The sequence below is a fragment of the Podarcis pityusensis genome (genome assembly GCF_964106645.2).
Source record: "Podarcis pityusensis genome assembly, chromosome: 10".
Lineage (NCBI taxonomy): Eukaryota > Metazoa > Chordata > Lepidosauria > Squamata > Lacertidae > Podarcis > Podarcis pityusensis.
The window spans coordinates 39199461-39207949 of NC_138035.1; positions in this window are offsets into that span (position 1 = coordinate 39199461).

An 8489-nucleotide genomic window follows, 5' to 3' on the forward strand; every position below is an offset into this window, starting at 1 on the left:
GAATCACAGACTTTGAAGGGACCATGAGGGTCATCTAGTCAACCCCCTCCAATGCTGTTGTGAACTGCCTTTGATCTCAGGGTATAGAAATTTAATTAATTGATTATGATGAAGAAGATGATAAATGCAGGAATCTCAACTAAAGCATCCATGACAGATGGCCATCCAACTTTTGCTTAAAACCTCCAGTGAAGGAGAGTCCACCATCTTCTGAGGGAGTCCATTCCACTTTTGCTGTCAAAGTTCTTCCTGATTTTTAGCTGGAATCTCCTTTCTTGTAAGTTGGAGTTTGGGTCCTACCCTCCAGAAGCAATCTTGCTCCATCTTCCATGTGACAGCCCTTTAGATATTTGAAGATGGCTATCATATCTCCTCTCAGTCTCCTCTTTTCCAGTCTAAACATACCAACTATCTCAACTGTTCCACATAAGGCTTGGTTTCCAGACCCTTGGTTTCCAGACCCTTGATCATTGTGGTTGCCTTCCTTTGCACACATTGCAGCTTGTCAATATCCATTTTAAATTGTGGTGCCCAGAACTGTATACAATATTCCAGGTGTGTTCTGGCCAAGGCAGAATAGAGAGGTACTGTGACTTCCCTTGATTGGGGCACTTCTGTTGATGCAGCCTAGAATAGCATTAGCTTTTTTGCTGCTGCATCACACTGTTGACTCACCATTGACAATGTTGGCTTGTGGTCTGCTAAGACCCCAGGATCCTTTTCACATGTACTACTGGCAATCCAGGTGTCCCCTATCTTACATTTGTGCAGCTTGTTCGTCCTGCCTAAGTGTAGAATTTAACTTTTGTCTCTATTGAGTTTCATTCTGGTAGTTTGGGCCATGTTCTCCAATCTGTTAAGGTCATCTTGAATCCATTCTGTCTTCTGTCACATTAGCTAACTGCCTAGTTTGGTGTCATTTGCAAATTTGATGAGCATTCCCACAGTTCCTCCAGCCAAGTTGTTTATAAAGACATTGAACAACAATGGACCCTGTGACACCACACTTTTTTTACTTTTTTCTAGGATTTGACCAGGCAACCAGCTACAAATCCACCTAACAGTTACCTTGCCCAGCCCACATTTTATATGTTTCACTGCAGCAATATCTTGGGGGTCTTTGTCAAAACCTTACTGAACTCAAGATACACTACATCCCCAGCATTCCCTTGATCCACCAAGACTGCAACTCTTATAGAGAAAAAAAACCAAAGATAAATGAGATTTGTATGTGTTTCAAAGTTGTGGTCTGTGGGCACAGAGGGGGTCACAGATGTCTTCATATCGCTAACATTTTCAAGTTAGATTGAAGCTGATTTGGAGTCCGGGAAATGCATCAAAACACAGTATTTCTCAAGGAACTGTGTAGTTAACATTGTGACTATATGGTCACCCACACCACTAGTGAGAGAGCACTAGATGCAGAGTAAATGGAAATGTGTAACCAGCTAGGGTTACCGCATCCTGTCTGATAGAGAATTCTGTATCTCTTGGAAACCTGAATGCTCCAAAAAAACTAACAGTAGCTGGTCTGATTTAAGATACTGTATCGAGATTATCTAGTTTGTAACCTTAATTAAGGCACTGAGTCAGGCCAGCGATCCATATAGCTCAGTACAACCAGAACTGACTGACTTGCATTTAGAGTAATCAAGCCAATGTTTTCCAACTCTGCTACACAAGGGGAATGTCTGGACTTAAGTGTTCACGCTTAGAATGAAATACAGTGGTACCTTGGGTTACAGACGCTTCAGGTTACAGACTCTGCTAACCCAGAAATAGTACCTCGGGTTAAGAACTTTGCTTCAGGATGAGAACAGAAATCTCGCCGCGGCGAGATGGTGATAGCGGGAGACCACATTAGCTAAAGTGTTACCTCAGGTAAAGAACACTTTCAGGTTAAGAATGGACCTCCAGAACAAATTAAGTTTTTAACCTGAGGTACCACTGTAGCTGCATGGCATCTCCTTCCCTGAACTACCACTAGATGAAAGCATGTCCAAGTGTAGCAAAAGGGGAGACGTCCCAGGACCCTTATGAGATTTAAACAGTGGCATACAGCTTTCTGGCTGGAATTAGCACACGCTAGCATTGCCCCACAAGGTAAAGTGCCCTCTGTCTGCCACACCAACTATTTCAGCAAACACAGCAGCAGGCAACACCACAAGGCTCTGCAGGTCAAATTTCGACTGCAGCGTTATCACTGACTTCAGAGACAGCAAGTGTTGAAATGCAAATACACAGATTCGACATTTGCTGCACATGAAACCCTTAACTGTAAATAAATGCATCACTCGAATGGAGAGCCAGCAGCTTAGGGGAGAGTGGGTGGGCAAAAGCAGGTACCACAATGTGAAATGGGTTTGGGGATGTAGCAATTCTGTTTGGGGGTTTCTAACCCTAAAACAGCTTCCCCCAACCTGTTCCCTTCCAGGTATATTGAACAACAACTCTCCTCAGCCCCAGCCAGAATGGATGAATAGAAACAATTCATATAATAAGGTGTAAGACACTAAGATGAAACGTGCCTGTAGGCTAAAAGAGGTTCCCTAGGCTACACCTGATATAGTCAGTGCAACACCACCATGTTGTAATTTTGCTGTTGCAATAACTCCTTAAAACTGGCCTTTAAGACAGCATATACACCCATTGATAGGGCCCTCTTTATGTATGACTGTTGGAAGCCTGTTTCCTTTCTATAAGCCGGTTTCAAATTTTTGACATCAACTTTGGGGGGAAAAAACCTGTCTACATTATTCTGTATTAATGGCACTATCACTTTTTATTTTGATGTACATCCACTTTAGACCTGATGTTAATACAGAATAACTATTTCCCTAAATGCATGCAATTTTTTGATGTCTAATGGCTATTGAAATTATGATTTAAATCCTCAGAAATGACCTCATTATTCAACAGTGGCAGCTTCTGAATACTCAAGGCTAGACAGAGTTTGTGTTGCATTCTGAAAAGTTAGCTACTCAATGCTTTTTTAAAAAAAGGTGATTGCAGAAACTTATGAGACTTGTTTCTTTTAAAATTTTGACTTCTGTGCATTTAAATAGATATATTTTTTTCATTTTAGAGAAGTTATATGAAGTACTGTATATAAAATATATCCCATTTTGCTGTCCTCCACGCTGCCGCTAAAGCAGTATGGTTTCATTTAAAGTGCAATGCTATCCATGTATATTTGGAAGTAAATCTCTTTGCTTTTTATGAGGCTCAATCCAAGCAAGTGTGTTGTACGCTGCAGCCTAGGCAGAGCCATTCAAAGAGGGCAGGAGAGGGAGAATCACAGGTGAACAACTCCCATATCCAAAGCCCTGCCAGGCTTGTCAGCTAGTATCTTCTGTTCAAGACTTTGCCTCACATTGGTCCCAAGAGGGGAAAAAAATCAGTGCCCTACTCCTAGGCTGGCATACTTTTATGGGGGCACATTGGGGGAATAGGAGGGCTTTGGATTTAGCAGAGCCAAACATTTCACCGATCCACCACAATGCACCCCCATAATGCTTCTTTTTTGCTTTCTCCACTGTCAGAGCACCAAGAGCTGCTCCACCACTGACCTCCCTGTCTGCCCAGAGGGAGATCCACAATATCCTGTGGCTTTTGGGGTGTTGGTTTGAAAAACAAGACCTTAGGATTGTGTCCTTATAGAATTTATGATTAAAATAATAATAATAGAAGACAGCCTTTTCTTTTCTTTTTTTTCTGGCAATTTAAGTTCTCCAGATTTAATTCAGGTGATGAATGTTCAGGCATGCTGTTTGCAAAAAAGATTGTTGGGTGTGTATATCTGCTGCTCCGACTTTAAGCCATGCTCTTTGGTGCTAATGTGTCTGCTGGTGGTTTTCATGCCTGAGACATGGAGTTCACTCCATCAGGGCTCTTTGGAGGTCCATACAGGCTATGCCTGGGATGACCTAATTGGGTTAGGGGTGGGAAAGAAATAAAAAAAGCGTTTTCATGTTCTAGAGATCTCATTGCCAATACACACAACCCACGATAATCCCTCTGATCAACGTGAATAGAGGCCGGGAAATACAACTTGGATGACAACTTCATCCAAATCATCTCAAATCTCTACTACAATATACCACCTACAGGCAATGTGGACGTTTATGGAGTCTGGATGGTAGGATGCAGTTAATATGACAAATGACTGCTCCGTGACACCTAGTTCCACAATGGCTAAAGCCCTGAACAGGAGCTGGGGAAACTTGTTACGATAATGTAATGCAATTTCCAGTGAACATTTTTTACTCATGGAGAACAACAAAAGCAGGATCAAATGATGTAAAAGACACTGCTATAGAATTTAGGTCTCCTGACTTCTCTTTCAGAGAATGGCCATATTGTCGTACACAATATTGTTCTTAACCTTTGCAATGACTATAGCATTAGGATAAATTCTGCAGCTTTTACTCAGACTCCACAAACCATTATCTACAAAGCTATACATTTGAGATTACAAGTGCCATAAGATCGAGGCCTGGTTCCAGAGGCCAAGAAGGTGAAAGACTATAGATTGTGAGATGAAATGGCTTCACAAAAGACAATCTCAAAAAGGTTAACTGTACTGACTGTTGAATTTTCTGTATTCCAGGTATCAGGAACTTGTGACCCTCCAGATGTTGTATTCCTGTTTCAGCCCTAGCCAGCATGGCCAATTGTCAGGGCTGCTGGAGCTGAGGTCCATCAACATCTGGTGGACCACAGGTTACCCACCCTGTTATATTATTAAGACTCATTTCTCAGTGGTTCCTGCCTTCATTATGGAAGCCTTTAAACATGTCTTAAAATTCATCTGTTCTGAATTACCCCTTCTTAAAATTGTTGTTAAATTTCTGCTTTAAATAATAATAATAATCTGATTAAAGTTATTTTATACTAACCTGTCAAAACATTTCTGGCTATGTTTTAAAAGTCAGTATTTTCAGAGCTGTTTGAATATTTGTTCGGTGATTTTAATGTATGCTCTACTGTATTGGGGTGAGGCAGAGCCAGGCCCAAAACAGCAGCCTAAAAATGCTGATATCCCATTCTACTGCTTAATACCATCCAACTGTCCCGTTTTGAGCGAGGCATACCAGATTATCAGATGCCGACCTGGCTTCTTTCTCAAATCTTGGATGTCCTGATTTGGCTCCTTCCTCTTCCTCCTCAGTACTTCCAGAAGCTGGTGCTGTGATTTTGGCACTTCCAGAAGTACATCAGAGGACGTGGTGGAAGTGCAGGCAGTGGTGAATGGGTGGCTGGACAGACAGGTGGTGCGTGTGTGTGTGCGTGTGTCCCGATTTACCCTCCTGAGATGTTGGAGGAAATGCTGTTGTTGGTCCATTTATTAGACAGTTTTCTGCAGGAATCCCTTGTACCCCATTCTTTGAACTAGTAAGTAAAACAGGATTCTCGAATAGCTCTCCCTGTGTGCCTCTAATAGATATGTGTTACCCACCCTGCTTGCAGAAGGAACGCTGTGACACTTCAGAATGATCAAAAGGTACCTTCAAAGCTTCTCACCTGATGTGTTACTTGTTTTCCAGAGATTAATAGAAAGGGATACATATGGGACATATAGGGATGACATTAATTTCCATTATGCATGGTTCTTGCTTTTATGTATAATGCATATCGTCACCAAAAAAGAATAAAAGTTACATTTTTCAATATCAGTAAGACTCCTGGAGAACCTGGTTGTTGTACACACTTCTACTTTCAGTTGGAGGTGAATTATTACTTAATAATATATTCAGAAGATGCTCCTTAGGATTAATGCTAAGCATTTCTCCCACATTTCTTTTCCTTTTTTTTCTTTGCTCATTGCACTTTCCATCTGACATTGTGGCAATTGTTTTTAGTATATTCTGCATCATCCTTTGTTCTCGAAGGGGGTTTAAAAAATGGAGAGAGTTTTACTTATTTGTGAAATGTGGGGTATTGCAAGTCTTTGAATTTGCATTATAATATAAGAAAGAGGGAGAGTAGTTTTTCCCTCATGGACATTTTCCTTTCAGGCTCATTTTATCCTTTTTACAAAAAGGAAAACTTATTGCCACGTTTTCTTTCTTTCTTTTTGCACCCAAAAGCAACTATTTTCAGGTTGACCTATCAGGGACATAGGTAATTGCCTCAGGGACACATGCTGATGGTTCTTTAATTGCTCTGTGATCCTGATGCAAACTGGAAGGCTATACAAGCAGCAAACTTTTTCAGCAGGGGGTGGGTCCACTGTCTCTCAGACCTTGTGGGGGCCCGGACTATATTTTGGAAAAAAAATAATGAACGAATTCCTTGTTGTTGTTTAGTTGTTTAGTCAAGTCTGACTCTTCGTAACCCCGTGGACCAGAGCATGCCAGGCACTCCTGTCTTCCACTGCCTCCCGCAGTTTGGTTAGACTCATGCTGGTGGCTTCGAGAACACTGTCCAACCATCTCGTCCTCTGTTGTCCCCTTCTCCTTGCGCCTTGGATAGGTTTGATCTTCTTGCAGTCCATGGGACTCTCAAGAGTCTCCTCCAGCACCATAATTCAAAAGCATCAATTCTTTGGCGATCAGCCTTCTTTATGGTCCAGCTTTCACTTCCATACATCACTACTGGGAAAACCATAGCTTTAACTATATGGACCTTTGTCGGCAAATATATATGCCCCACAAATAACCCAGAAATGCATTTTAAATAAAAGCACACATTCTACTCATGTAAAAACATGCTGATTCCTGGACCATCCACAGGCTGGATTTAGAAGGTGATTGGACTGGATGCGGCCCCAGGGCCTGAGGTTGCCTACCCATGAGTAAGAGGAATCCTGTCTAAGAGCCCCCTTTAGCCTACCCATGCCTTCATTCCCAAAGAACTGGCAGACTATCTGTTTCCTTGAGCTTGTCTATCAGGGATTCCCAGTGCTGCTGGACTGCCTCTGTCAGTTTGCCTACCTGCCTGAAGAAAGATCTAGGAGGCCCATTCACCTGCCCAGCAATAGCTGGGAGTAGCCTAGGCAGCATTCTCCAAACCAGTGCATTTTTCTCTCACCACTGTTGCTGCATCCCAACTAAATGATGCAAGCAAATAGGATGACATTGCCCTCCCACCTTATATACCCAGTTGTGTACACATGGGTACATCCATACAACCCAACACAGCCACATTTCTACAAGGGAGTAATATGGGAAGGCATTGGCAGTGGGGAGGGAAGGCTATACGATGGGGTTCAGAGGTGTAACAGGTTCAGAGGCTTTGGTGGGAGAAATCATAGTCACAAAAATGCCTACAGTACAAATATGTTGAACAGCTCATAAGAAGTGATACATACTAGACACTCTTCTTATTTTCCCCCTTTTAAACAAACAAACATAAGGCATAATACAAATGGATAAATATTTTCCCCCAAACCTCTCCTGCAAAAGCTATGGCAGAAAAGCACATATCACAGGTCAACCGCTCTGAGTTACTTAACACATATTTAATTAATTTAAAATAATTGTTTTTTATGCCAAATCTGGCATGGGCCATGCTTAGGTTTACTTCTCCTATATTGCCAAGTTTCAAACCAGTCCATTGAGTAATTTTTAATTATCCTGCCCCTCCAATTTCTCACCATAATGGCAACTGTGGCCCTGTAATTTTAAGCTATATTGTTTGCCTCTTCACAGCATTTAAAAAGGCATGCAATTTCAACACAAGCCAGGACAATAAAGAAAAAAACTATTTAAATATTTTTAAAAGGAACTGTCTGGGTTCAAACAGCTGATGAAAGCTCACCTGGAATTTTCTGTAAAATCAAAGTAAGCAGCCAGGCTGCATTCTGATTAAAGAGCAGAAAGCTGGATAGAGACAAGATCGAACCATAAACTTTAATCAAGGAACCAGGACACAGAGAGATAATCAAGGGGGTGGATGGTTATGACAATAACAAAAGAAGTCCCTCTAAAGATTTCTTCAAGAGATTTTTTTAAAAAAAGGATCAATAAATGAACATTAATCTTGCTTAGCGGTATGCCTTTAATTAAGAGCTGCCTCTTGATTGCCTTACATAATTGTGAAATTGCTCACAGGGGTAAAGAAATATTTTTCTCCCCTGGTCTATCTTAAACATGCCTTTGAGGAGGGCGGAGGGAAGTGTGTGCACTTTGAAGTCCAAAAGTTCTAAGCATCTTGTCAACAACATCTTGCAGGGAGAACTCCCCGCTGCCATATTAGTGACACTAATTCCCTCTGAGCTGCACTGCAGAGAGATGAAAAGCAGAGAGAAAAGGGTAAACAACGCAGAGCACATGGGAATTGGAGCACAGAAAGTTGCACAAAAGTAGAGTGCACGATGAAGAATGGGAACTCAGAGGAAGGAGCTGTCTAAAATACTCTTCATCTCTCAGCTTTTTGTTGCAGAAGAAATGTGTGGCTCGCAATTAGGAAAAGCAAAGCATCTTCCCCCCCTACTGGGCATGTAGCTGAACTACTTTGCCTGCCTAACGATATGAAAAATGCATGTT